The sequence below is a fragment of the Garra rufa genome, chromosome 1 (genome assembly GCF_049309525.1).
Source record: "Garra rufa chromosome 1, GarRuf1.0, whole genome shotgun sequence".
Taxonomy (NCBI): domain Eukaryota; kingdom Metazoa; phylum Chordata; class Actinopteri; order Cypriniformes; family Cyprinidae; genus Garra; species Garra rufa.
In genome coordinates, this window is record NC_133361.1 from 104,044,658 (window position 1) to 104,071,563 (window position 26,906).

The 26,906-nt window shown below is 39.9% G+C and overlaps 21 non-coding genes and 1 pseudogene across 21 annotated transcripts in view; all 22 read left to right on the forward strand.

Annotated features, from left to right (window-relative positions):
* LOC141299856 (5S ribosomal RNA) overlaps positions 1-103 on the forward strand; it is a 119-nt gene extending 16 nt beyond the window's left edge. Inside the window, exon 1 of the ribosomal RNA XR_012341865.1 lies at positions 1-103. This exon is cut by the window's left edge and continues 16 nt beyond it. This is a non-coding gene — a ribosomal RNA (5S ribosomal RNA).
* Positions 104-187: 84 nt separating this feature from the next.
* LOC141318047 (5S ribosomal RNA) lies at positions 188-306 on the forward strand. The gene has a single exon (XR_012352387.1). It is a non-coding gene; the product is annotated as a 5S ribosomal RNA (ribosomal RNA).
* Positions 307-1,058: 752 nt separating this feature from the next.
* On the forward strand, positions 1,059-1,177 carry LOC141317559 (5S ribosomal RNA). Its single transcript, XR_012351931.1, has one exon. It is a non-coding gene; the product is annotated as a 5S ribosomal RNA (ribosomal RNA).
* An 84-nt stretch (positions 1,178-1,261) lies between these two features.
* On the forward strand, positions 1,262-1,380 carry LOC141299870 (5S ribosomal RNA). The gene has a single exon (XR_012341868.1). It is a non-coding gene; the product is annotated as a 5S ribosomal RNA (ribosomal RNA).
* Positions 1,381-2,133: 753 nt separating this feature from the next.
* LOC141299879 (5S ribosomal RNA) lies at positions 2,134-2,252 on the forward strand. Its single transcript, XR_012341870.1, has one exon. It is a non-coding gene; the product is annotated as a 5S ribosomal RNA (ribosomal RNA).
* Positions 2,253-2,336: 84 nt separating this feature from the next.
* LOC141317560 (5S ribosomal RNA) lies at positions 2,337-2,455 on the forward strand. Its single transcript, XR_012351932.1, has one exon. It is a non-coding gene; the product is annotated as a 5S ribosomal RNA (ribosomal RNA).
* An 84-nt stretch (positions 2,456-2,539) lies between these two features.
* LOC141299884 (5S ribosomal RNA) lies at positions 2,540-2,658 on the forward strand. Its single transcript, XR_012341871.1, has one exon. It is a non-coding gene; the product is annotated as a 5S ribosomal RNA (ribosomal RNA).
* Positions 2,659-3,411: 753 nt separating this feature from the next.
* On the forward strand, positions 3,412-3,530 carry LOC141299892 (5S ribosomal RNA). Its single transcript, XR_012341872.1, has one exon. It is a non-coding gene; the product is annotated as a 5S ribosomal RNA (ribosomal RNA).
* Positions 3,531-4,283: 753 nt separating this feature from the next.
* On the forward strand, positions 4,284-4,402 carry LOC141299897 (5S ribosomal RNA). The gene has a single exon (XR_012341873.1). It is a non-coding gene; the product is annotated as a 5S ribosomal RNA (ribosomal RNA).
* An 84-nt stretch (positions 4,403-4,486) lies between these two features.
* Positions 4,487-4,605, forward strand: LOC141299905 (5S ribosomal RNA). The gene has a single exon (XR_012341875.1). It is a non-coding gene; the product is annotated as a 5S ribosomal RNA (ribosomal RNA).
* A 752-nt stretch (positions 4,606-5,357) lies between these two features.
* On the forward strand, positions 5,358-5,476 carry LOC141299912 (5S ribosomal RNA). Its single transcript, XR_012341876.1, has one exon. It is a non-coding gene; the product is annotated as a 5S ribosomal RNA (ribosomal RNA).
* Positions 5,477-5,560: 84 nt separating this feature from the next.
* Positions 5,561-5,679, forward strand: LOC141312672 (5S ribosomal RNA). Its single transcript, XR_012349252.1, has one exon. It is a non-coding gene; the product is annotated as a 5S ribosomal RNA (ribosomal RNA).
* Positions 5,680-6,432: 753 nt separating this feature from the next.
* On the forward strand, positions 6,433-6,551 carry LOC141299916 (5S ribosomal RNA). Its single transcript, XR_012341878.1, has one exon. It is a non-coding gene; the product is annotated as a 5S ribosomal RNA (ribosomal RNA).
* An 84-nt stretch (positions 6,552-6,635) lies between these two features.
* On the forward strand, positions 6,636-6,754 carry LOC141299921 (5S ribosomal RNA). The gene has a single exon (XR_012341885.1). It is a non-coding gene; the product is annotated as a 5S ribosomal RNA (ribosomal RNA).
* Positions 6,755-13,174: 6,420 nt separating this feature from the next.
* Positions 13,175-13,293, forward strand: LOC141299932 (5S ribosomal RNA). The gene has a single exon (XR_012341889.1). It is a non-coding gene; the product is annotated as a 5S ribosomal RNA (ribosomal RNA).
* Positions 13,294-14,046: 753 nt separating this feature from the next.
* LOC141299954 (5S ribosomal RNA) lies at positions 14,047-14,165 on the forward strand. Its single transcript, XR_012341891.1, has one exon. It is a non-coding gene; the product is annotated as a 5S ribosomal RNA (ribosomal RNA).
* An 84-nt stretch (positions 14,166-14,249) lies between these two features.
* Positions 14,250-14,368, forward strand: LOC141299965 (5S ribosomal RNA). Its single transcript, XR_012341892.1, has one exon. It is a non-coding gene; the product is annotated as a 5S ribosomal RNA (ribosomal RNA).
* A 752-nt stretch (positions 14,369-15,120) lies between these two features.
* Positions 15,121-15,239, forward strand: LOC141317705 (5S ribosomal RNA). Its single transcript, XR_012352067.1, has one exon. It is a non-coding gene; the product is annotated as a 5S ribosomal RNA (ribosomal RNA).
* Positions 15,240-15,323: 84 nt separating this feature from the next.
* On the forward strand, positions 15,324-15,446 carry LOC141346618 (5S ribosomal RNA; annotated as a pseudogene).
* Positions 15,447-24,979: 9,533 nt separating this feature from the next.
* LOC141299975 (5S ribosomal RNA) lies at positions 24,980-25,098 on the forward strand. The gene has a single exon (XR_012341894.1). It is a non-coding gene; the product is annotated as a 5S ribosomal RNA (ribosomal RNA).
* A 752-nt stretch (positions 25,099-25,850) lies between these two features.
* LOC141299983 (5S ribosomal RNA) lies at positions 25,851-25,969 on the forward strand. The gene has a single exon (XR_012341895.1). It is a non-coding gene; the product is annotated as a 5S ribosomal RNA (ribosomal RNA).
* An 84-nt stretch (positions 25,970-26,053) lies between these two features.
* Positions 26,054-26,172, forward strand: LOC141318048 (5S ribosomal RNA). The gene has a single exon (XR_012352388.1). It is a non-coding gene; the product is annotated as a 5S ribosomal RNA (ribosomal RNA).
* The last annotated feature ends 734 nt before the right edge of the window (positions 26,173-26,906 follow it).

Consider the following 26,906-nt stretch of genomic DNA (forward strand, 5'->3'; position numbering starts at 1 on the left):
CGCTGAGAGCGCCCGATCTCGTCTGATCTCGGAAGCTAAGCAGCGTCGGGCCTGCTTAGTACTTGGATGGGAGACCGCCTGGGAATACCAGGTGCTGTAAGCTTTTGCCTTTTCTTCACTATTTATATAATATGCTGGCTTTTACGGAGGCTGATCTTTAAATAGCCCACTTTTTGGAGCAGCCCTCGCTTACGGCCATACCGCGCTGAGAGCGCCCGATCTCGTCTGATTTCGGAAGCTAAGCAGCGTCGGGCCTGCTTAGTACTTGGATGGGAGACCGCCTGGGAATACCAGGTGCTGTAAGCTTTTGCCTTTTCTTCACTATTTATATAATATGCTGGCTTTTAGAAAGACGTGTTTTACCGCTCTATTTATTACAATCATTTAAATGTATTATAGAGTTTTAAGTGTTTTACATGTTTTTTAGGCCATTTTATTACTCTTAACATTTTAAGTGAGTGTGTGTCTTTAAAAATGGATGGTTGGCCTGCCATGTGACTAGACACATGACAGGAAGCAGGAAGTACAACTGTATTAGAGAGCAGCATGACAAACAAAGGACAGTCACCAAACTGTTGGATTGAGGAGTTGCTAATTTTAGAGCTCACCTTTCCATTCACCACCTGCAAACTTTGGATTACACTTTCTGTGGATTGTATATACACCGGTGGACACTCACATTGGACTTATCAACACACTGGGATTCTTGGACTGTTTTTAGGGTATGGACAAATGAACTGTATTCTTTTAACAGCGTTTACCTCGTTTTATCGTGTTGTTTTAAAGTCTTTTATGTGAACCTTGTAAATAAACCAAATCTATTTAAACCAATCTTCTTTTATGTCTCATTCTTTTAACCACTAGTCATCTCTCACAGTTAAATCTGACCCCATTTTAGTCTTGTAACTCGGCTGATAAGGCCGATTGTTACACTTGGATGGGAGACCGCCTGGGAATACCAGGTGCTGTAAGCTTTTGCCTTTTCTTCACTATTTATATAATATGCTGGCTTTTACGGAGGCTGATCTTTAAATAGCCCACTTTTTGGAGCAGCCCTCGCTTACGGCCATACCGCGCTGAGAGCGCCCGATCTCGTCTGATCTCGGAAGCTAAGCAGCGTCGGACCTGCTTAGTACTTGGATGGGAGACCGCCTGGGAATACCAGGTGCTGTAAGCTTTTGCCTTTTCTTCACTATTTATATAATATGCTGGCTTTTACGGAGGCTGATCTTTAAATAGCCCACTTTTTGGAGCAGCCCTCGCTTACGGCCATACCGCGCTGAGAGCGCCCGATCTCGTCTGATCTCGGAAGCTAAGCAGCGTCGGGCCTGCTTAGTACTTGGATGGGAGACCGCCTGGGAATACCAGGTGCTGTAAGCTTTTGCCTTTTCTTCACTATTTATATAATATGCTGGCTTTTAGAAAGACGTGTTTTACCGCTCTATTTATTACAATCATTTAAATGTATTATAGAGTTTTAAGTGTTTTACATGTTTTTTAGGCCATTTTATTACTCTTAACATTTTAAGTGAGTGTGTGTCTTTAAAAAATGGATGGTTGGCCTGCCATGTGACTAGACACATGACAGGAAGCAGGAAGTACAACTGTATAAGAGAGCAGCATGACAAACAAAGGACAGTCACCAAACTGTTGGATTGAGGAGTTGCTAATTTTAGAGCTCACCTTTCCATTCACCACCTGCAAACTTTGGATTACACTTTCTGTGGATTGTATATACACCGGTGGACACTCACATTGGACTTATCAACACACTGGGATTCTTGGACTGTTTTTAGGGTATGGACAAATGAACTGTATTCTTTTAACAGCGTTTACCTCGTTTTATCGTGTTGTTTTAAAGTCTTTTATGTGAACCTTGTAAATAAACCAAATCTATTTAAACCAATCTTCTTTTATGTCTCATTCTTTTAACCACTAGTCATCTCTCACAGTTAAATCTGACCCCATTTTAGTCTTGTAACTCGGCTGATAAGGCCGATTGTTACACTTGGATGGGAGACCGCCTGGGAATACCAGGTGCTGTAAGCTTTTGCCTTTTCTTCACTATTTATATAATATGCTGGCTTTTACGGAGGCTGATCTTTAAATAGCCCACTTTTTGGAGCAGCCCTAGCTTACGGCCATACCGCGCTGAGAGCGCCCGATCTCGTCTGATCTCGGAAGCTAAGCAGCGTCGGGCCTGCTTAGTACTTGGATGGGAGACCGCCTGGGAATACCAGGTGCTGTAAGCTTTTGCCTTTTCTTCACTATTTATATAATATGCTGGCTTTTACGGAGGCTGATCTTTAAATAGCCCACTTTTTGGAGCAGCCCTCGCTTACGGCCATACCGCGCTGAGAGCGCCCGATCTCGTCTGATCTCGGAAGCTAAGCAGCGTCGGACCTGCTTAGTACTTGGATGGGAGACCGCCTGGGAATACCAGGTGCTGTAAGCTTTTGCCTTTTCTTCACTATTTATATAATATGCTGGCTTTTACGGAGGCTGATCTTTAAATAGCCCACTTTTTGGAGCAGCCCTCGCTTACGGCCATACCGCGCTGAGAGCGCCCGATCTCGTCTGATCTCGGAAGCTAAGCAGCGTCGGGCCTGCTTAGTACTTGGATGGGAGACCGCCTGGGAATACCAGGTGCTGTAAGCTTTTGCCTTTTCTTCACTATTTATATAATATGCTGGCTTTTAGAAAGACGTGTTTTACCGCTCTATTTATTACAATCATTTAAATGTATTATAGAGTTTTAAGTGTTTTACATGTTTTTTAGGCCATTTTATTACTCTTAACATTTTAAGTGAGTGTGTGTCTTTAAAAAATGGATGGTTGGCCTGCCATGTGACTAGACACATGACAGGAAGCAGGAAGTACAACTGTATAAGAGAGCAGCATGACAAACAAAGGACAGTCACCAAACTGTTGGATTGAGGAGTTGCTAATTTTAGAGCTCACCTTTCCATTCACCACCTGCAAACTTTGGATTACACTTTCTGTGGATTGTATATACACCGGTGGACACTCACATTGGACTTATCAACACACTGGGATTCTTGGACTGTTTTTAGGGTATGGACAAATGAACTGTATTCTTTTAACAGCGTTTACCTCGTTTTATCGTGTTGTTTTAAAGTCTTTTATGTGAACCTTGTAAATAAACCAAATCTATTTAAACCAATCTTCTTTTATGTCTCATTCTTTTAACCACTAGTCATCTCTCACAGTTAAATCTGACCCCATTTTAGTCTTGTAACTCGGCTGATAAGGCCGATTGTTACACTTGGATGGGAGACCGCCTGGGAATACCAGGTGCTGTAAGCTTTTGCCTTTTCTTCACTATTTATATAATATGCTGGCTTTTACGGAGGCTGATCTTTAAATAGCCCACTTTTTGGAGCAGCCCTAGCTTACGGCCATACCGCGCTGAGAGCGCCCGATCTCGTCTGATCTCGGAAGCTAAGCAGCGTCGGGCCTGCTTAGTACTTGGATGGGAGACCGCCTGGGAATACCAGGTGCTGTAAGCTTTTGCCTTTTCTTCACTATTTATATAATATGCTGGCTTTTAGAAAGACGTGTTTTACCGCTCTATTTATTACAATCATTTAAATGTATTATAGAGTTTTAAGTGTTTTACATGTTTTTTAGGCCATTTTATTACTCTTAACATTTTAAGTGAGTGTGTGTCTTTAAAAAATGGATGGTTGGCCTGCCATGTGACTAGACACATGACAGGAAGCAGGAAGTACAACTGTATAAGAGAGCAGCATGACAAACAAAGGACAGTCACCAAACTGTTGGATTGAGGAGTTGCTAATTTTAGAGCTCACCTTTCCATTCACCACCTGCAAACTTTGGATTACACTTTCTGTGGATTGTATATACACCGGTGGACACTCACATTGGACTTATCAACACACTGGGATTCTTGGACTGTTTTTAGGGTATGGACAAATGAACTGTATGCTTTTAACAGCGTTTACCTCGTTTTATCGTGTTGTTTTAAAGTCTTTTATGTGAACCTTGTAAATAAACCAAATCTATTTAAACCAATCTTCTTTTATGTCTCATTCTTTTAACCACTAGTCATCTCTCACAGTTAAATCTGACCCCATTTTAGTCTTGTAACTCGGCTGATAAGGCCGATTGTTACACTTGGATGGGAGACCGCCTGGGAATACCAGGTGCTGTAAGCTTTTGCCTTTTCTTCACTATTTATATAATATGCTGGCTTTTACGGAGGCTGATCTTTAAATAGCCCACTTTTTGGAGCAGCCCTCGCTTACGGCCATACCGCGCTGAGAGCGCCCGATCTCGTCTGATCTCGGAAGCTAAGCAGCGTCGGGCCTGCTTAGTACTTGGATGGGAGACCGCCTGGGAATACCAGGTGCTGTAAGCTTTTGCCTTTTCTTCACTATTTATATAATATGCTGGCTTTTACGGAGGCTGATCTTTAAATAGCCCACTTTTTGGAGCAGCCCTCGCTTACGGCCATACCGCGCTGAGAGCGCCCGATCTCGTCTGATCTCGGAAGCTAAGCAGCGTCGGGCCTGCTTAGTACTTGGATGGGAGACCGCCTGGGAATACCAGGTGCTGTAAGCTTTTGCCTTTTCTTCACTATTTATATAATATGCTGGCTTTTAGAAAGACGTGTTTTACCGCTCTATTTATTACAATCATTTAAATGTATTATAGAGTTTTAAGTGTTTTACATGTTTTTTAGGCCATTTTATTACTCTTAACATTTTAAGTGAGTGTGTGTCTTTAAAAATGGATGGTTGGCCTGCCATGTGACTAGACACATGACAGGAAGCAGGAAGTACAACTGTATAAGAGAGCAGCATGACAAACAAAGGACAGTCACCAAACTGTTGGATTGAGGAGTTGCTAATTTTAGAGCTCACCTTTCCATTCACCACCTGCAAACTTTGGATTACACTTTCTGTGGATTGTATATACACCGGTGGACACTCACATTGGACTTATCAACACACTGGGATTCTTGGACTGTTTTTAGGGTATGGACAAATGAACTGTATTCTTTTAACAGCGTTTACCTCGTTTTATCGTGTTGTTTTAAAGTCTTTTATGTGAACCTTGTAAATAAACCAAATCTATTTAAACCAATCTTCTTTTATGTCTCATTCTTTTAACCACTAGTCATCTCTCACAGTTAAATCTGACCCCATTTTAGTCTTGTAACTCGGCTGATAAGGCCGATTGTTACACTTGGATGGGAGACCGCCTGGGAATACCAGGTGCTGTAAGCTTTTGCCTTTTCTTCACTATTTATATAATATGCTGGCTTTTACGGAGGCTGATCTTTAAATAGCCCACTTTTTGGAGCAGCCCTCGCTTACGGCCATACCGCGCTGAGAGCGCCCGATCTCGTCTGATCTCGGAAGCTAAGCAGCGTCGGGCCTGCTTAGTACTTGGATGGGAGACCGCCTGGGAATACCAGGTGCTGTAAGCTTTTGCCTTTTCTTCACTATTTATATAATATGCTGGCTTTTACGGAGGCTGATCTTTAAATAGCCCACTTTTTGGAGCAGCCCTCGCTTACGGCCATACCGCGCTGAGAACGCCCGATCTCGTCTGATCTCGGAAGCTAAGCAGCGTCGGGCCTGCTTAGTACTTGGATGGGAGACCGCCTGGGAATACCAGGTGCTGTAAGCTTTTGCCTTTTCTTCACTATTTATATAATATGCTGGCTTTTAGAAAGACGTGTTTTACCGCTCTATTTATTACAATCATTTAAATGTATTATAGAGTTTTAAGTGTTTTACATGTTTTTTAGGCCATTTTATTACTCTTAACATTTTAAGTGAGTGTGTGTCTTTAAAAAATGGATGGTTGGCCTGCCATGTGACTAGACACATGACAGGAAGCAGGAAGTACAACTGTATAAGAGAGCAGCATGACAAACAAAGGACAGTCACCAAACTGTTGGATTGAGGAGTTGCTAATTTTAGAGCTCACCTTTCCATTCACCACCTGCAAACTTTGGATTACACTTTCTGTGGATTGTATATACACCGGTGGACACTCACATTGGACTTATCAACACACTGGGATTCTTGGACTGTTTTTAGGGTATGGACAAATGAACTGTATGCTTTTAACAGCGTTTACCTCGTTTTATCGTGTTGTTTTAAAGTCTTTTATGTGAACCTTGTAAATAAACCAAATCTATTTAAACCAATCTTCTTTTATGTCTCATTCTTTTAACCACTAGTCATCTCTCACAGTTAAATCTGACCCCATTTTAGTCTTGTAACTCGGCTGATAAGGCCGATTGTTACACTTGGATGGGAGACCGCCTGGGAATACCAGGTGCTGTAAGCTTTTGCCTTTTCTTCACTATTTATATAATATGCTGGCTTTTACGGAGGCTGATCTTTAAATAGCCCACTTTTTGGAGCAGCCCTCGCTTACGGCCATACCGCGCTGAGAGCGCCCGATCTCGTCTGATCTCGGAAGCTAAGCAGCGTCGGGCCTGCTTAGTACTTGGATGGGAGACCGCCTGGGAATACCAGGTGCTGTAAGCTTTTGCCTTTTCTTCACTATTTATATAATATGCTGGCTTTTACGGAGGCTGATCTTTAAATAGCCCACTTTTTGAAGCAGCCCTCGCTTACGGCCATACCGCGCTGAGAGCGCCCGATCTCGTCTGATCTCGGAAGCTAAGCAGCGTCGGGCCTGCTTAGTACTTGGATGGGAGACCGCCTGGGAATACCAGGTGCTGTAAGCTTTTGCCTTTTCTTCACTATTTATATAATATGCTGGCTTTTAGAAAGACGTGTTTTACCGCTCTATTTATTACAATCATTTAAATGTATTATAGAGTTTTAAGTGTTTTACATGTTTTTTAGGCCATTTTATTACTCTTAACATTTTAAGTGAGTGTGTGTCTTTAAAAAATGGATGGTTGGCCTGCCATGTGACTAGACACATGACAGGAAGCAGGAAGTACAACTGTATAAGAGAGCAGCATGACAAACAAAGGACAGTCACCAAACTGTTGGATTGAGGAGTTGCTAATTTTAGAGCTCACCTTTCCATTCACCACCTGCAAACTTTGGATTACACTTTCTGTGGATTGTATATACACCGGTGGACACTCACATTGGACTTATCAACACACTGGGATTCTTGGACTGTTTTTAGGGTATGGACAAATGAACTGTATTCTTTTAACAGCGTTTACCTCGTTTTATCGTGTTGTTTTAAAGTCTTTTATGTGAACCTTGTAAATAAACCAAATCTATTTAAACCAATCTTCTTTTATGTCTCATTCTTTTAACCACTAGTCATCTCTCACAGTTAAATCTGACCCCATTTTAGTTTTGTAACTCGGCTGATAAGGCCGATTGTTACACTTGGATGGGAGACCGCCTGGGAATACCAGGTGCTGTAAGCTTTTGCCTTTTCTTCACTATTTATATAATATGCTGGCTTTTACGGAGGCTGATCTTTAAATAGCCCACTTTTTGGAGCAGCCCTCGCTTACGGCCATACCGCCACCTGAGGGCGCTACTGAGCAGTTCAGGAAGTGACGTGGCAGCATTAGGAAGCAGTTGGTGAGAGAGGCTCACCTTATTTTTTGTTTTGTTTAGTGGGTTTTGTTAATTAAGATTTTTTATTTTTGAGTGAGTTTTTGTTAGTTTTCACACTTCCCAGCAGCAGTTTGCTGTCTGGGGAGTATTTTTTTTTTTTTTTTCTCTTCACGCACTTTTTACAATGGATGGATTACCAGCTAACGGTACGGATATGACAGGAGAAAGACGAGAGTTACTGAACAAAGGAATGGATAAAGGACAACAAGTTGGACATCTACGTATGGATTATAATAAGAGGATTTACTCGAAAGAGGCTACAGTGATAGTGGATTTGACAGAACTGAGAGATGCGAGGGCTGAAGATATAATTAAAGCAGTGAACGGAAAAGTTGGAGGGGGGAAGATACTGGCAGTGAGACCCAGACATGGAAAGGAGTATGAAATCACACTGACGAATACGGATGTATGCGAGGACTTGGAGGATTTTTTGATGATAAAAGGAAAACTGTGTGAGATAAGGAAATTACAAACAAGAGAGTATGTTGTTTCTTTCATACATTTGCCCGCCTACATTGCTGATTCTGATATTTTGGAAAAATTACATAATTGGGGAGTGACACCTGCATCTGAAATCAAAAGAAGAATGTATCCGGGCACCGATATAGCAGACGGTACAAGGTACCTAAGGGTGAAATTCCCAAAAGAAGTCATATCCTTGCCATACAGCACAAAATTTGACACGGAGGAAGGATCGCAGTACTTCCGGATTATGCATGATCGGCAGGTTAAAACCTGTCGATTGTGCATGAATCCTGGACACGTGTTCAAAAACTGCCCAGAGTTCAAGTGCTATCAGTGCGATGAACAGGGGCATTTCGCAAGGGACTGTGATGCGGTGAAGTGCCCGGAGTGCAGAAAAGTGATGGCAAGATGTGAGTGTTGGATAGCAGATTTGGATGGAACGCAAAATACAGATTTGGAAGATGTGGGTGGGCAAATGGTGGAAGAGACGGAACTTGGAAATGCTGGAGAGACTGCAAAAGAAAATGAAGGGAATAAAAAGACCAATGAGAAGAATCAGGAGATGGAAGAGGATGGACAAGAAGCAGCAATGGACGAAGGAATATGGACACCACTGAATATATCACAAGGAGCACTGGAAGAAATGGAGGAACAACATGCAAAAGGTAACGAGGAAGAAAAGAAAGAGAGAACTGAGGAGAAGAAAGAAGGGGAGAAAATGGACTTCAGAATGGATAGAAGAGAGACTATAAGAAGACGGATCACTAAGGTAATACCAAATCTAGAAGTTGCTAAGAAGAAGAGACTTGAGAAAAAAAAAGAACAGAGTAAAGAAAAAACTTTATGGGAAAATAGATTTCAAGCATTAATGGAGGAGGAGGAGGGAGAATAGAAAAAAAATGTTTGGTTTTTGTGATTTATTTTTCAATGTATGTTTTTTTATGTTTTTAAAAATTGTGTCATGGAATGCTAGGGGTTTGCTGAATATGGAGAAATTTGAAAAGATGAAGGTTTTATGTAAAAATACCGATGTCATTGTGTTGCAGGAAACAAATTGGAAAAATGAAAGTGTTAAAAGGTTTGAAACAAAATGGGATGGAAATATATATTTTAATAATGGAAATGATAAAGTAGGTTGTGGGGTTGCAGTTCTAATTAAAAGAGGAGTATGTGAAAAAGAACAAGTAATATTGGATGATGGAGTGGGAAAAAGTATGGCGGTGAAAATAGAAAAAGGAAAAGAGTTTTTTATTATCTATAATATTCATGCACCAAATGAAGAAAAGGGAAAAGTAGATTTTTTTAAAAAAGTGAATATTAATTTAAAAACATGGCAGAATGTTATTTTAATGGGTGATTTCAATACTGTCTTTACAGAATTGGATTTGGCAAGTGAAATGGTTTTTAAGACAGACAAAGGGAGAGAGGAATTGGTGAAAATAATGAAGGAATGTAATCTAATAGATATATGGCGGGAAAGAAATAGGAAAAAGAGAAAATTTTCAAGAGTGCAAGTGGTAATGAATAAGATAAAACAAAGTAGAATTGATTACGTTTTATGTAAGGAGGAAATGGAGGGAAATATCCAAAATGTATTTTATAAGGAAGTAGGGTATAGTGATCATTTTCTTTTATGTATGACTTTAGATTGTGTAAGAGTGGAGAGAGGATCAGGGGTGTGGGTCTTAAATGCAACAATTTTAAAAGAAGAATCTTACAAAGAAAGAATTAAACAACTATTAGAAGTTAGTAAATTAAATAAGATTTACGCAGAAGAGAAAAGAATATGGTGGGATAACGTGAAATTGGATATAAAGAGTTTATCAATACAATTTTGTAAATTGTTAAAAAAAGCTAACATCAGAAAGGAAACTGAGATAAGAAAAGAGATAGATAAAGAAGAAAAAAGACAGGAGCAAAATCTAAATGAAGAAGACATAGGTAAAATCTTAATTTTACGAGAAAAATTAAGGGAAATTGAAGATGAAAAATGTAAGGGGGCGATCATTAGAAGTAAAGCAAAATATGTTGTGGAGGGGGAAAGATGCACAAAATTTTTTTTTGATTTAGAAAAAAATAGACAAAGAGCAGATTTAATGAAGGAGGTGTTAGATAAAAATGGAGACATAAAGCAAGGAACAAAAGAGATTTTATTGGTAATTAAGAATTTTTATGAAGACATGTTTAAGAGACAAGGGGTTGATAAAATAGAAGAAGATTTCTTTTTAAATCAAATAAAAGTAAAGGTCTCTACGGAAGATAAGGTTTTATGTGATGATGAGATAACAGAAGAGGAAATTGACACAGCAATAAAGCAGTTAACGTTGGGAAAGAGCCCAGGTATAGATGGGTTAACAAACGAGTTTTATAAGAATTTTAGAGAAATATTAGTCCCAATTTTAAAAGAAGTATATGATGAGATTTTTAAAAAAGAGGAGTTAAGTGAAAGAATGAAGATAGGAATGATTAAAATGATTTATAAAAAAAGAGGAAATCCTAATGATCTTAAGAATTACAGGCCTTTAACAATGCTAAATACAGATTTCAAAATTTTAGCAAAGGTGTTAGCAAATAGATTAAGGACAGTTTTACCTAAAATCATAAGTACTACCCAGGCATATGGAATACAAAATAAAGATATTCTAGATATTGTTCAAAGTATAAGAGACACAATGTTTTATATGAAGGAAAAAAATAAGAAGGGATATTTAATAAGTTTGGATTTAGAAAAAGCCTTTGATAGAGTGGAGCATGGATATTTACTAAATGTTATCAAAGAATTTGGATTTGGGAAAAATTTTAGAAAGTGGATTATGATCTTTTATTCTAATATTTTTACGTGTATTAAATGCAATGGGTTTTTATCAGAATGTTTTCAACTAACAAGGTCTATAAGGCAAGGATGTCCTTTATCTGCTTTACTTTATTCACTAGTAGCAGAACCTTTGGGATTAGCAATAAAAGCAGATACAGAGATAAAGGGTATTAGAATAGAGGGAAGTAATATACAGGAGCCAATCTACCAATACGCAGATGACACAACATTGTTGGTTGAAGACATTCAAAGTGTTGTTAAGGCAATGGGGATTGTGGAGAAATATTGTAAAGGGTCTGGAGCTAAGGTCAATATTGAAAAGAGCTTGTGTATGAGAATTGGGAATGTGGAAACATTACCTCAGCACATGCATTTTAAAGAAGAAGGAGAACATATAAAACTTTTAGGAATTTGGATGGGTATGGATTTTAATAAAGCTGATGTTTTTAATTGGGAGGGAGCATTAAAAGGAATGGAACAAAGATTGAGATTTTGGAAATTAAGAAATTTAACATTAAAGGGAAAGGTATTAGTGATAAATGCTTTAATGCTTTCTAAGATTTGGTATGTGCTGAGTGTAACTCCATTGCCTTATGAGTTTTTTAAAAGAATAAAAGAAAGTGTTTTAAATTTTTTATGGGGAAAGGGAAGAGCAAAAATTGCATATGATACGCTTATTGGTGGAACTGATGTAGGAGGACTAGGGCTATTAGATCCAATGTTAAGAATGAAAACATTAAGAGTTAAATTGGTGAAAAGGTTTATGGATGTTAAGAGAAAGGCAATGTGGAAAAATGTAATGGAATATTTTTTAAAGAAATTTAGTAATTTTAGCATGGGATGGAACGCACTGTGGATGAAGACAAAAAAATATATGTTAATGGGTCTACCAAATTTTTATAAAGAAGTTTTAGAAACCTGGTCATCTTTCTTAGATAAAGTATTAATTTTACCAAAAGGAAGAATGCAACTGTTAGAACAACCTCTGTTTTTAAACTCGAATGTTACAAATGAAGGGAATGTAATTTACTATAAGAAATGGTGGGATGGAGGAGTAAGACAAGTCAAAGACATTTTATATGAAGTAATAAATGGTTATCTTCCAGTACAAGCAATTATGGATGCAATTTTTGAAATAGAAAGGAATGTGACAAAAGGAACACTGATAAAACAGTTCGATGAATTAAAGAAAGCAATACCAACAGGATGGGTGGAAAGGATTGAAAAAAATGAAAACGATGAGAATGAAGGCATGCCTGAGCTATATTTAAAAAAGACAAATGGTGAAAATAAGTGTTTTTTTGAATGTAAAGTAAAAGATTTTTATTTGGTTTTTAGGGAAAGGGCTTTTGCTAAACCTGTGGCAAACAGCTATTGGAAAGAAAGATATGATGTAGATGAAATAGATATTTGGAAAAATGTGGGAATGAAATATATGGATCCAATTTTAGAAGATTTTAATTTCTTATTAAGACATAATGGTATTTTAACAGAAATGAGGTTGTGTAAAATTGGGATAGAAAAAGATGCAAGGTGTAAGGTATGCATGAAAAGTGATGAAGGTCTATTACATCTATTTTTTTATTGTGAAGAATTGGATGATTTTATGGGAAGAATGAAAAAAATTGTAAAATCCATGCTGAAAGAAAAATATAATGAGAATATGACACAAAATGCTTGGGAAAAAATGGTTTTATTTGGGTACAATGGTAAAGGTTGTAATGTGAATGTCTTTACTTTATTGACAACAATTGCAAAGAATGTAATATGGCTAAGAAGAAATGTATCAAAATATGAAAAAAGCAAAGTTGATGTATGGGTTTTGTTTAAAAACAAAATGGAAAACTCTGTGAATTTAATATGGAAATATTTTCTAATGAGTGACAGAGAGGATGATTTTATTGAAACGTTTGTAAAAGGAAACACATTGGTAGAGTATTCAGAAAATAGTTTGCAATGGAAATGGCAGAAATATGAATGAATTAATGTACATATCTGCATATGTAAAAAATGTGAAATGTATTTTGTACTTTTTGTGATGTAATATGTTTTTTTAAATAAAGAAAAAAAAAAAAAAAAAAAAAAAAAAAAAAAGAGCGCCCGATCTCGTCTGATCTCGGAAGCTAAGCAGCGTCGGGCCTGCTTAGTACTTGGATGGGAGACCGCCTGGGAATACCAGGTGCTGTAAGCTTTTGCCTTTTCTTCACTATTTATATAATATGCTGGCTTTTACGGAGGCTGATCTTTAAATAGCCCACTTTTTGAAGCAGCCCTCGCTTACGGCCATACCGCGCTGAGAGCGCCCGATCTCGTCTGATCTCGGAAGCTAAGCAGCGTCGGGCCTGCTTAGTACTTGGATGGGAGACCGCCTGGGAATACCAGGTGCTGTAAGCTTTTGCCTTTTCTTCACTATTTATATAATATGCTGGCTTTTAGAAAGACGTGTTTTACCGCTCTATTTATTACAATCATTTAAATGTATTATAGAGTTTTAAGTGTTTTACATGTTTTTTAGGCCATTTTATTACTCTTAACATTTTAAGTGAGTGTGTGTCTTTAAAAAATGGATGGTTGGCCTGCCATGTGACTAGACACATGACAGGAAGCAGGAAGTACAACTGTATAAGAGAGCAGCATGACAAACAAAGGACAGTCACCAAACTGTTGGATTGAGGAGTTGCTAATTTTAGAGCTCACCTTTCCATTCACCACCTGCAAACTTTGGATTACACTTTCTGTGGATTGTATATACACCGGTGGACACTCACATTGGACTTATCAACACACTGGGATTCTTGGACTGTTTTTAGGGTATGGACAAATGAACTGTATTCTTTTAACAGCGTTTACCTCGTTTTATCGTGTTGTTTTAAAGTCTTTTATGTGAACCTTGTAAATAAACCAAATCTATTTAAACCAATCTTCTTTTATGTCTCATTCTTTTAACCACTAGTCATCTCTCACAGTTAAATCTGATCCCATTTTAGTCTTGTAACTCGGCTGATAAGGCCGATTGTTACACTTGGATGGGAGACCGCCTGGGAATACCAGGTGCTGTAAGCTTTTGCCTTTTCTTCACTATTTATATAATATGCTGGCTTTTACGGAGGCTGATCTTTAAATAGCCCACTTTTTGGAGCAGCCCTCGCTTACGGCCATACCGCGCTGAGAGCGCCCGATCTCGTCTGATCTCGGAAGCTAAGCAGCGTCGGGCCTGCTTAGTACTTGGATGGGAGACCGCCTGGGAATACCAGGTGCTGTAAGCTTTTGCCTTTTCTTCACTATTTATATAATATGCTGGCTTTTACGGAGGCTGATCTTTAAATAGCCCACTTTTTGGAGCAGCCCTCGCTTACGGCCATACCGCGCTGAGAGCGCCCGATCTCGTCTGATCTCGGAAGCTAAGCAGCGTCGGGCCTGCTTAGTACTTGGATGGGAGACCGCCTGGGAATACCAGGTGCTGTAAGCTTTTGCCTTTTCTTCACTATTTATATAATATGCTGGCTTTTAGAAAGACGTGTTTTACCGCTCTATTTATTACAATCATTTAAATGTATTATAGAGTTTTAAGTGTTTTACATGTTTTTTAGGCCATTTTATTACTCTTAACATTTTAAGTGAGTGTGTGTCTTTAAAAATGGATGGTTGGCCTGCCATGTGACTAGACACATGACAGGAAGCAGGAAGTACAACTGTATAAGAGAGCAGCATGACAAACAAAGGACAGTCACCAAACTGTTGGATTGAGGAGTTGCTAATTTTAGAGCTCACCTTTCCATTCACCACCTGCAAACTTTGGATTACACTTTCTGTGGATTGTATATACACCGGTGGACACTCACATTGGACTTATCAACACACTGGGATTCTTGGACTGTTTTTAGGGTATGGACAAATGAACTGTATTCTTTTAACAGCGTTTACCTCGTTTTATCGTGTTGTTTTAAAGTCTTTTATGTGAACCTTGTAAATAAACCAAATCTATTTAAACCAATCTTCTTTTATGTCTCATTCTTTTAACCACTAGTCATCTCTCACAGTTAAATCTGACCCCATTTTAGTCTTGTAACTCGGCTGATAAGGCCGATTGTTACACTTGGATGGGAGACCGCCTGGGAATACCAGGTGCTGTAAGCTTTTGCCTTTTCTTCACTATTTATATAATATGCTGGCTTTTACGGAGGCTGATCTTTAAATAGCCCACTTTTTGGAGCAGCCCTCGCTTACGGCCATACCGCGCTGAGAGCGCCCGATCTCGTCTGATCTCGGAAGCTAAGTAGCGTCGGGCCTGCTTAGTACTTGGATGGGAGACCGCCTGGGAATACCAGGTGCTGTAAGCTTTTGCCTTTTCTTCACTATTTATATAATATGCTGGCTTTTACGGAGACTGATCTTTAAATAGCCCACTTTTTGGAGCAGCCCTCGCTTACGGCCATACCGCGCTGAGAGCGCCCGATCTCGTCTGATCTCGGAAGCTAAGCAGCGTCGGGCCTGCTTAGTACTTGGATGGGAGACCGCCTGGGAATGGCTCATGACCCCTCCAAGTCCCTATCCTGGGTCCTGATCACTGTGAAAAAAAAAGAAGTAAACAGATTAGCAGGAGAGGGGAGGGGCCATATGGAAATAGACAGAAGAGAGGAGAGGGGAGGGATATCAATACTAAGTCTTGTTTACCTCTGAAATGGTTTACTGTTCTTTTTTATGTTTTTGTGAATAAGACCATGAAGACTAGAATCTCTGACTTGAATGTTTTATTAAGTATTATAAAACGGTTAGTTCCATTCCTCAATTCTGATTGGTCAGCAGCTGTGTCGTATTCATGATACAGCACGGCTTTGACCGCTTCACTCAACGGTTTTGTGTATCATTGAACCTCCTTAGCAACGTAAACAAAGCTTTAGCAGTTAGGGACTACTTTTTACAGCGGAAGGCAGTTAATGATTTTACTTTATGAAAACGTACAACCTAATATATATATAAATTAATATATATTTTTGATATTAATATTTTTATTGTGTGGTAACCGTTTTATATGCCTAATTTATTCATGATACAGCACGGCCTCTCGAACCTTATTGCTTAATAATAAGATGTCTGTCACATAATGTAACAAACATAATGCTTTAATTAAAACAATAAAAAACAAGTAATGTAACAAATGTGTTTGTCATATCTGTTTGAAGTATGAATGAATGCACTTTACAAATAAACTTGAGACTTTTAGTTACAATGTTTGCAAGATCACTGAAAAAAAAATCTAAGAAACTATATTAGGGTACTTGAACAAAGTGTAATTTGCTCATATCTGAGATATTATTCACTCTATTGGCCCCATTCGCCCTGGGAGCATGTAAAATGTACACATAAAAGGGCCTTAATGGAATTTTAGAAAAAGACTTTATCTTTACCTTACTGGTAAGTAATTCAGCCTCTCTTATACTCAATACAGTTTCATGTGACAGTCTTTACCTCTATCAAGTGGACAAATGGGGAAACAGCAGTGAAAGGAATCATATATTTGGAAACATTCTTTTATTTTATTTGTTCAACAATATATATCTACATATTAGAAATAAATAAACAACACAACAACAATAACATTAACACAAGGAAACAATGTAAACAGAATAGAATTAACATTAATTATTATGTAATTTAGCAGAAAATATAGCAAAATAGGAACTAATAAGTTATTATTTACAGGATTCGTATTACAAGATTTATACATGTACACATTAAGCAATATACAATATACGTACTATATACAAGGGGATGAGGTAATGCAGTGCAATAGTATGCAATGTTAAGCAGATATTTACATTCACTAAAAACACATCTTTTTTTCTATGAGAAAATAGGTATGTGTTTTATAGGTGGTGTATAATGAATTGGTATAACAGGCAGATATTGTAGCAAATATGACTTGGGGAATGTGATTTGGGGGATGTAGTTGCAGATGGAGTTGGCTCTCTAGTTGTTATTTTTTTTCTTTTTTAGTTCCTCATCTACTACACTTTTGAAGTGTTCAAAACTGTTGAACACAACACCTTCAAAACCTGAAGTGGTGGACTTCCTAGTTGCTGGGCAATAGGTAAATATTTTTTGGCTACTTTCAGCAGCCTTGTCTTTGGAGGGCGTGTACCTCTTGCGCTGCCCACCACACTGGGGTACTTGGCAGGCCCCACAAGGCTTCATGGATTTATGAGGCTTGATTGGTCTGGATGTCAGCGCAGGAGGTGGTGTGAAAGGTATGAACCCTTGACTGCTGGATGCCCCACAGAGCATCATAGATGGTCCCTGTGGCTGTGCAGGAACCACTACCAGGACAGGTGCTGCTGACGCTCTGGGTGGGATGTACGTGGCCACAGGGGGTTTAGGTTGAATGGGCCGGTTCCCAAGCATTTCCACATCAACCCTGCAAAAATAAATCATACATATGATGATGAGTATAATTAATGAGAAATAATGTGTATGACTATCAATTCACGTGGTTTGTTGTGTTTAAGTTTAAACCACTCAGCTGATAAATTCAGATATGTTCACATATTTGAATAAAGTAGTAAAGTCACATACTTGTGACATGAAGAACTGAACAACTTACTTCCGCTTCTGACCATGCCTTTTCCCAGCTGTATGACGTAGGCTCTGGTACTGAACCTGAGGTCGATCTGGAGCTGGAAGGGATTCTGGCAGAGTCGGAGCTGCTGGCATTGGTTCTTCTGACAGCACTCTTTGGTGGGGTTTCACCTTTGGCATTACTGTTGCCCTGTAGTTAGCCTTCTTCTCTTCCCGTGCCATGAATGTAGAGATGGACTTGGCATTCAGATTGGGCAGAGGAATGGAGAGACCTTTGAGGATGGGATCGTCTCTGACTCGGTCTACAATCCTTTTATACTGGCCCTTGATTGCATTGGTGATTTTAGTGGGGGAGGTGAGACGACTGGCTGGTGGCCGGTTTTTCAGCATCTTAATAATGAGGTACAACAGACGACTATCCTCAGTCACCTGGGCTGACTGAGGGTACTTCATCCAGGAAAACTTTGTCTTCTGTGCTGCTCTGGTCTCAGGTGTGTCAGCTCCCAAGCATCTGCCAAACAGGGTGTAACCCCACCTTGACTCATACCTTTTTACAAAGTTGGCTGCAGACCTGACATGCTCATGCAGAGCACCAACTGCATTGCCAATCTTCAGCCTTAGGTCAGCTGGCACTAGGTGACGGTCACTGTTGTCTGCCAGTTCTAAAATGAGAAGGGCCAAGGCTTCCACTTCCTCCAGCCCAGGAAGATGCAGATGGCTCTGGGTCATCAGCACATCCTGCAGAGCAGGACTGTCCTCCTCCTCCACCTGTTCTGATTGAGTGAGGATGACATGTTTGTCACTGACAGTGTCCATAGGATCCTCCTCTGACTCTGCACCCATGTCTACGCCCTCATCTGACAGCTTGTCCTCGCCTTGTTCAGCCGTCTCCTCTTCTTCACGGGCCTGCTCTTCCTCAACTGCAAATATGTAATGTACTAATCACCAGTGTGTCTAGGCAGTTACAACAACTAACAGTAGACTAATTAATACAACATGGCGATGCTGCAGTTCATTTGTTTCATATTATGTAAAATAAAAATGAACTATATCATGCATACTTGTCATGGATAGAATATGCATGATATTTATAGGTATTTGACTGCTCAGTATGTATGTATATTGTTATAATGCAGGATTGTGTACCTTGCTGGGCATAGTAATCCCTTGCAGTGAAGCTGGTTGACTGGCACATGGCATACTCTACTCCAAGGAGCTCCTCCTCGTCTGGGTCCTTGTATACAGCAGGGTAGGGCATTGGAGAGGCAAAGTTGGGCTCGAGGACATGCTCTTTACCGAAGAGCACAACAGCCTGCTGATTCAGGCGCTGAATCTGCCGTGGGTCCATACACCACGTCTGCCTGCCATGACCACCAGCAACCCGGAGTGATTCCATGCGGCTGTTCCACTGCACAGCAAATGCAATCAGATACACCTGAAAGACATGACCATTCATGCATTATTGTACATCAGAAACTAATTTTGATTACAAAGTGGGCATCGCCCAGCAGCATGACATACAATTTGTCTTTTGTCCGCAATAGGCTATTTTGTGTGTGTGCGCATCTCATACACCCGGTTGATGCTATGTGAACAGCATAGAGCTCACATACACACAGGAAGAGAGGGTAGCACAAAAGCAGGGAGGATACAGGTAAAATATGCTTATGAACAATGTTGTGTAATCAATATTTTTTTAAAATATTAAAGCTGTTTATACTTACTTGGAATGGCATAACTCCACATCTCTGTGAGGGAATGGCATTGTACAGGTGTGAGTGCAAGCCCTCCAAGGAGTTACTGCCTCGCCGACACCTGTACTTGTTCAGGCGGACACCATTCAGCACCACCACCTTCACTGAAACATACAGCTGTATGCCAGGGGGGTCCTATAAAACATGCGTTGCTTATTTATTATGGTGTCTGTGAGTTTGAGTTTGTATGATTTTACAATGATTAGTTCAAAAATGTTTACCCACCTGCATACAACTAAGATGCTTGCTTGCAGTTGCCCAGTGAGAATCCACTGCCTGTGCTGATTTGAACAGGTGGATTCCATCAATGTCAAGGCCTGCAGGTCCCTTGAACTCCGTAATGATGGACTCAATTGCTGAAGCTGTCTCCTGTAACAATCATTCACATTTATTTTATATAGTTATATCGCTTAAAATGTGAAATTATTTCAATAATTGGAAGTATTTCCAAAATGAAATATAGTAGTGTGACAACTTAGTTAATTTTAGTGAAGTATGTTTTGAGCTTCTTATACATAAAGATTATACATGGATTAATAGTACACTTAACCTCAACCCCACGGGTGATCCGTCTGACATAGGACCTGATCTGGTGAGGTTTGAGGAAGGTTATCATGTCCTCGTCTGAAAGACTGGCGTACAACTCCTGGTTGCCCTTCCTGACTGCCTGGATTAGGAGCATCATATCGTCCTTGTAGTAGGCCAGCACTGCACCTGCAAGGGCACTCATGAACACCCCATACTTGGCATGGCTCTGTTTGATGACAACAGCATCCCAGCGGTGCAGCCAGTGTCGAATGTCCAGTCTGACCACAGTGCCCTTCTGCACCCAGTCCCCGAACAGGTTCTCCAGGAAGGACGAACCACTGTCACTGAAACAATATAAATTCAGCATGTGTTCTTTGTTTTTTTAACATTAAATGAATGACAAATTTTATCAGGGTATATGGATGTGTTATTACCTACCGACAACAGTTGTTATCTGCATATATGACAGTTGGTGCAGGAGCCCTAGCTCGTTCAAAGCGGCCCATCAGACCTTTGGCCATACGGCTGTAACACCCCTCAGACTCAGCTGCCACCACCACTGTGGTCAAGAACTGGCCCCACTCGTTCAGCACACTGGTGACATACTGCATGGTGCCCTGACCATCACCATATATCTTCTTAAGGACCTGGAAAACACAAAGCAGAACATTCATTTGATAAGATCTAACAATAACCTGTCTGTCCAATATAATTTATATGAATTACAATGCATGTACATTTTGTATCCATCACATTTGAACACTGAACAGTGAGGCCAAAGTCCCTTATTCAAAACAATAAGCTGGCTCAAGTCACTTTAAAGTGACTAAATAAATATTAAGTCTGCATAACTTCATGAATTGATACAATACACATACCTTTCTTGTACCATCAATGCAGAGGATTTCTCCAGTCACACTGAGGATTGAGGCTCTGTACACAGGCATCCTCTCCATCTCCATGATCATGTGTGCACGCCTCAGCACACGGGCACAAGGAAGGGGAGTCCGGGGCAGAGGAGGGGTGTAAGTACCAGCAGCTTTGACAAAGGACAGGATGCTCTTCTGAGACGATGCAGATCCAGCTGTGTGGGCTTCATACAGGAGAGTCTGGTACAGGTCACGGCGCTCCACATACCACTCATCATGTCCCTGCTGCAGCACTCTCTGGACTTTGTTCATGGACACACTGTTGACCCTGTCATTCAGAAGAGTAACCACGCCTTTGTCAATAGCACGCTTCCCACACAGTATGGCAGGAAACATGCTTCTGATGGCCGGGGCCAAGTTCATCAGAATCTTGGGACTGTGTGCCAGCCAAATGTACTGCTGAACATGATGACTGTCCTCATCTTCACTGTCTGCGTCACTATGTGTCTTACTCACTGCCCGCCTCATCTTTTCACAATGTGAACACTTCAGCTTCTCTGTCAACAGGGTGTAATTGTACTTCATCCCACACACTTGCCTGGCATAACTACCAAAACCTTTCTTTTCAAGGTATTCACCTGGTGGTGCAGGGCAGTTGGAGCTAGGGCAGCGGATCTTGGCTTGCATCACACCAACTGGGCGCCAGAAGAAGGCAGGGGTTGTGAAAAATGCCATCATGTTGGGCAGTCCTCCCTTGACAGAAGTAGGAATTGGGGGTGGGTGGAACTGCATCTTCTCCTTTAAAAGCCTTCTCTCCACAATATCTCCTTTGGCATTCTTGTACCTGGAAGGCCTCTCAAACAGACCATACATCTCATCACATTTCAGCCACTTGATGTTAGGAGGAGCTATACCATTGGCTTGTGTAGATGGAGGTGGATGCTCCCAGTATTTCTGCCAGCCCTCCAGCAAGATGTTACCAGTTTCTGAGGCAGAGGTGTCAACAGGGGAAGAAGGTCTTCCCTGAGATGTGCTGAGGCTGTGGGAAGAGTCCTGACTCACAGCCGGTGTGAGCTCTCCCCAGGTGGTCAGCTGTGTGGAGACCGCTACCTCAGACTCTTCAAGGACAGTCTCTGTAGAAAAAATCAGACAAAATGTATTGAGCACATTGCTTAAGATGTGAATATAATGACAAACACAAGCATTATCACAATAAACAAAGTTTGTTTCTATTTTCCATGTTATCAGATCTTATTTTAGAGAACACAAATTATATTTAATACAAACATTTTAGTATAGAGCTGCTACAAAAAATATAGGCAATAGTGTAAACAAATATTGTAATATAATAAAAAAATCTAACATATCACATATACAAATTAAATAGATTTTTGTATGTGTTATCTAAATGCCAAAAAAAGCATTTAGGCATTAAATCTGTTACACTGAAAAAGGGGCAGCTAGCTTGATAATATACCTCACCCTGCTGAAAATTAAAGTGAAATCCAAAACCTACTGTCGTCATTATCAGTGCCATAAAATGTGTGATATTTCGGCAGTGTATTTAGTCAGATGTTTGAAATACATCAGTAAGAAAATGTTATATGAATTTCAAAATAGAGTTATGCCGTGTTAAATGTTAATTACCAGCAGCTGCCAACAATTCAGCATCACTGGCATAGTCAGGATCCTGCTGGAACTTAGAAAGGGTAGATTCAGCCTTCTTTCCTTTGTCTTTCCTTGACTCCTGTTCATGCAGAAAATAAAGAAATTATAGAAAAACACATACAGAGTTGTATTGTACCACATAAACACAAGTACTTACACTGTTACCACTTCCTATGTCTAAAGCACAAGCTTTTGTGCAGAGTAAACATTGATGATTTTACTATTGAAGGTGCATTAATATGTGCCTAACTTATTTACACATGCACTACATTTTTTTTTTATAAACAAAACAGTAAATATAATTTAATCTCAGTTAACGGGTCAAAGTTACCTCCAAGTGTTTGTCAAGATGAAAGGTGACAGGCGGGAACTCTCTGGCATACTGCAGCAATCGCTCCTTTTGCCACTTTAGGAGATCGTTCTTCTCACCCTTCTGGCAATATTCAGACAGCAGCCATATGACCCAGCCCACATCATTTTCGAGCAGCCACCTGAAAGACTGTCCTGCATATTTGCCGAATGTGACAACTAGCTGGCCTTTCCACATTTCCCCTCCAGCTTTCTTTGCAGCAGCCTCCGCCTTTTCAGAATCCAGACAGCTGGGGTCTACTGCTTTGCTGGGGGCCACTGCCACACTCTTAGCTGCATCCGTACACTGCAGCTTGGCCTCTCCCTGCCTGTACAGACGGATGCATGGGTACAGGTGCTGTTTTTGGTGGCTGCTCAGCTGCTGTTTCAGTGAGAAGCTTTTCCCACACACTTCACACACATATCCCTTTGGACCATGAAGCTGCATGTGCCGAGTCAGGTTGGACTTCACAGAGAAACTACTGCCACATACACTGCACTTGTGTCCCTCCAAATCCATGCTTTTTTATCTGTTGTAATAAAACAGAAACAGATTCAGATTAGTTTCTTCTTTTCAAACTGTACAGGGGACTAAACACTGGAAGACCAGGAGATGCAAAACATGTACACAAGTAACAGTACTGCTATTACTATTACTTAAATTAGAAGTAAAAAGGTATTTTGTAAAATAATAGTAATAAAAAAAAATACTACACAAGTACTGAGTAATCTTTATGGATGTTATCTGATTTACCTTTTAATGTGATATTTCATGTGATTAGCTAAAAGTTCAAAAGGTAATGGTTTTATCATTTTAGACTATATTTTTGATTGCCTTGTGTTTTCAGTGTTTTAACATGTTATTGACTGTTAATGACTTATCAGTTACTACAAAAATAGACAAAATAGTTTAGATTAGTGGAGATAGCCGGACAAAACAGCCCTAAACGATTTAAATGTACAGTAAGTAGTCAATTCCAACAGGACAAACTGGCAAGTGACAGTAACGTTAGTGTTACTAGCCACAGGTAAAATCTACCTGTATTTGGATAGTAGGTTAGTCCTAATGTCCAGCCCTGATTGTGTTTGGGTATTTCCAAAGTATTTACTTTTTAGTAAAACATTACAAAGACTATCAAGAATTACTGCAGTTTACGATTCATGTTAGTAACTTAGTTAGATGGGCGATTATATTTTCGCTATTAATGCTTTTAAAACTTTAAAGTTAATAGCTTTGTAATTACTGCACGTAAATCCATGCAGGAAAAAAAAAACTGTTAGAAAGCATTTCTGGAGCTGGAGAATATACTGGACTTACCTCTTGTTTGCCGTTACCGATCTCACTGTTACCGATCTCAGTCCATTGATGATAGTACGGTTGTTTACGCTTGTCACTCACATAATGCACTTGATCCGGTCCGGCCATCTGATTGGTGGGTTGAGGAAGCAGCCGGCTCAACAGAGCTCAGTGATTGGTTGATTGAGATGCTCAACTTGCTCAACGGCGCTCAATGATTGGTCAATAATTGCTCAGTATAGGGACTTAGAGGAGAGTGCGCCTGGGAATACCAGGTGCTGTAAGCTTTTGCCTTTTCTTCACTATTTATATAATATGCTGGCTTTTAGAAAGACGTGTTTTACCGCTCTATTTATTACAATCATTTAAATGTATTATAGAGTTTTAAGTGTTTTACATGTTTTTTAGGCCATTTTATTACTCTTAACATTTTAAGTGAGTGTGTGTCTTTAAAAAATGGATGGTTGGCCTGCCATGTGACTAGACACATGACAGGAAGCAGGAAGTACAACTGTATAAGAGAGCAGCATGACAAACAAAGGACAGTCACCAAACTGTTGGATTGAGGAGTTGCTAATTTTAGAGCTCACCTTTCCATTCACCACCTGCAAACTTTGGATTACACTTTCTGTGGATTGTATATACACCGGTGGACACTCACATTGGACTTATCAACACACTGGGATTCTTGGACTGCTTTTAGGGTATGGACAAATGAACTGTATGCTTTTAACAGCGTTTACCTCGTTTTATCGTGTTGTTTTAAAGTCTTTTATGTGAACCTTGTAAATAAACCAAATCTATTTAAACCAATCTTCTTTTATGTCTCATTCTTTTAACCACTAGTCATCTCTCACAGTTAAATCTGACCCCATTTTAGTCTTGTAACTCGGCTGATAAGGCCGATTGTTACACTTGGATGGGAGACCGCCTGGGAATACCAGGTGCTGTAAGCTTTTGCCTTTTCTTCACTATTTATATAATATGCTGGCTTTTACGGAGGCTGATCTTTAAATAGCCCACTTTTTGGAGCAGCCCTCGCTTACGGCCATACCGCGCTGAGAGCGCCCGATCTCGTCTGATCTCGGAAGCTAAGCAGCGTCGGGCCTGCTTAGTACTTGGATGGGAGACCGCCTGGGAATACCAGGTGCTGTAAGCTTTTGCCTTTTCTTCACTATTTATATAATATGCTGGCTTTTAGAAAGACGTGTTTTACCGCTCTATTTATTACAATCATTTAAATGTATTATAGAGTTTTAAGTGTTTTACATGTTTTTTAGGCCATTTTATTACTCTTAACATTTTAAGTGAGTGTGTGTCTTTAAAAATGGATGGTTGGCCTGCCATGTGACTAGACACATGACAGGAAGCAGGAAGTACAACTGTATAAGAGAGCAGCATGACAAACAAAGGACAGTCACCAAACTGTTGGATTGAGGAGTTGCTAATTTTAGAGCTCACCTTTCCATTCACCACCTGCAAACTTTGGATTACACTTTCTGTGGATTGTATATACACCGGTGGACACTCACATTGGACTTATCAACACACTGGGATTCTTGGACTGTTTTTAGGGTATGGACAAATGAACTGTATTCTTTTAACAGCGTTTACCTCGTTTTATCGTGTTGTTTTAAAGTCTTTTATGTGAACCTTGTAAATAAACCAAATCTATTTAAACCAATCTTCTTTTATGTCTCATTCTTTTAACCACTAGTCATCTCTCACAGTTAAATCTGACCCCATTTTAGTCTTGTAACTCGGCTGATAAGGCCGATTGTTACACTTGGATGGGAGACCGCCTGGCAATACCAGGTGCTGTAAGCTTTTGCCTTTTCTTCACTATTTATATAATATGCTGGCTTTTACGGAGGCTGATCTTTAAATAGCCCACTTTTTGGAGCAGCCCTCGCTTACGGCCATACCGCGCTGAGAGCGCCCGATCTCGTCTGATCTCGGAAGCTAAGCAGCGTCGGGCCTGCTTAGTACTTGGATGGGAGACCGCCTGGGAATACCAGGTGCTGTAAGCTTTTGCCTTTTCTTCACTATTTATATAATATGCTGGCTTTTACGGAGGCTGATCTTTAAATAGCCCACTTTTTGGAGCAGCCCTCGCTTACGGCCATACCGCGCTGAGAGCGCCCGATCTCGTCTGATTTCGGAAGCTAAGCAGCGTCGGGCCTGCTTAGTACTTGGATGGGAGACCGCCTGGGAATACCAGGTGCTGTAAGCTTTTGCCTTTTCTTCACTATTTATATAATATGCTGGCTTTTAGAAAGACGTGTTTTACCGCTCTATTTATTACAATCATTTAAATGTATTATAGAGTTTTAAGTGTTTTACATGTTTTTTAGGCCATTTTATTACTCTTAACATTTTAAGTGAGTGTGTGTCTTTAAAAATGGATGGTTGGCCTGCCATGTGACTAGACACATGACAGGAAGCAGGAAGTACAACTGTATTAGAGAGCAGCATGACAAACAAAGGACAGTCACCAAACTGTTGGATTGAGGAGTTGCTAATTTTAGAGCTCACCTTTCCATTCACCACCTGCAAACTTTGGATTACACTTTCTGTGGATTGTATATACACCGGTGGACACTCACATTGGACTTATCAACACACTGGGATTCTTGGACTGTTTTTAGGGTATGGACAAATGAACTGTATTCTTTTAACAGCGTTTACCTCGTTTTATCGTGTTGTTTTAAAGTCTTTTATGTGAACCTTGTAAATAAACCAAATCTATTTAAACCAATCTTCTTTTATGTCTCATTCTTTTAACCACTAGTCATCTCTCACAGTTAAATCTGACCCCATTTTAGTCTTGTAACTCGGCTGATAAGGCCGATTGTTACACTTGGATGGGAGACCGCCTGGGAATACCAGGTGCTGTAAGCTTTTGCCTTTTCTTCACTATTTATATAATATGCTGGCTTTTACGGAGGCTGATCTTTAAATAGCCCA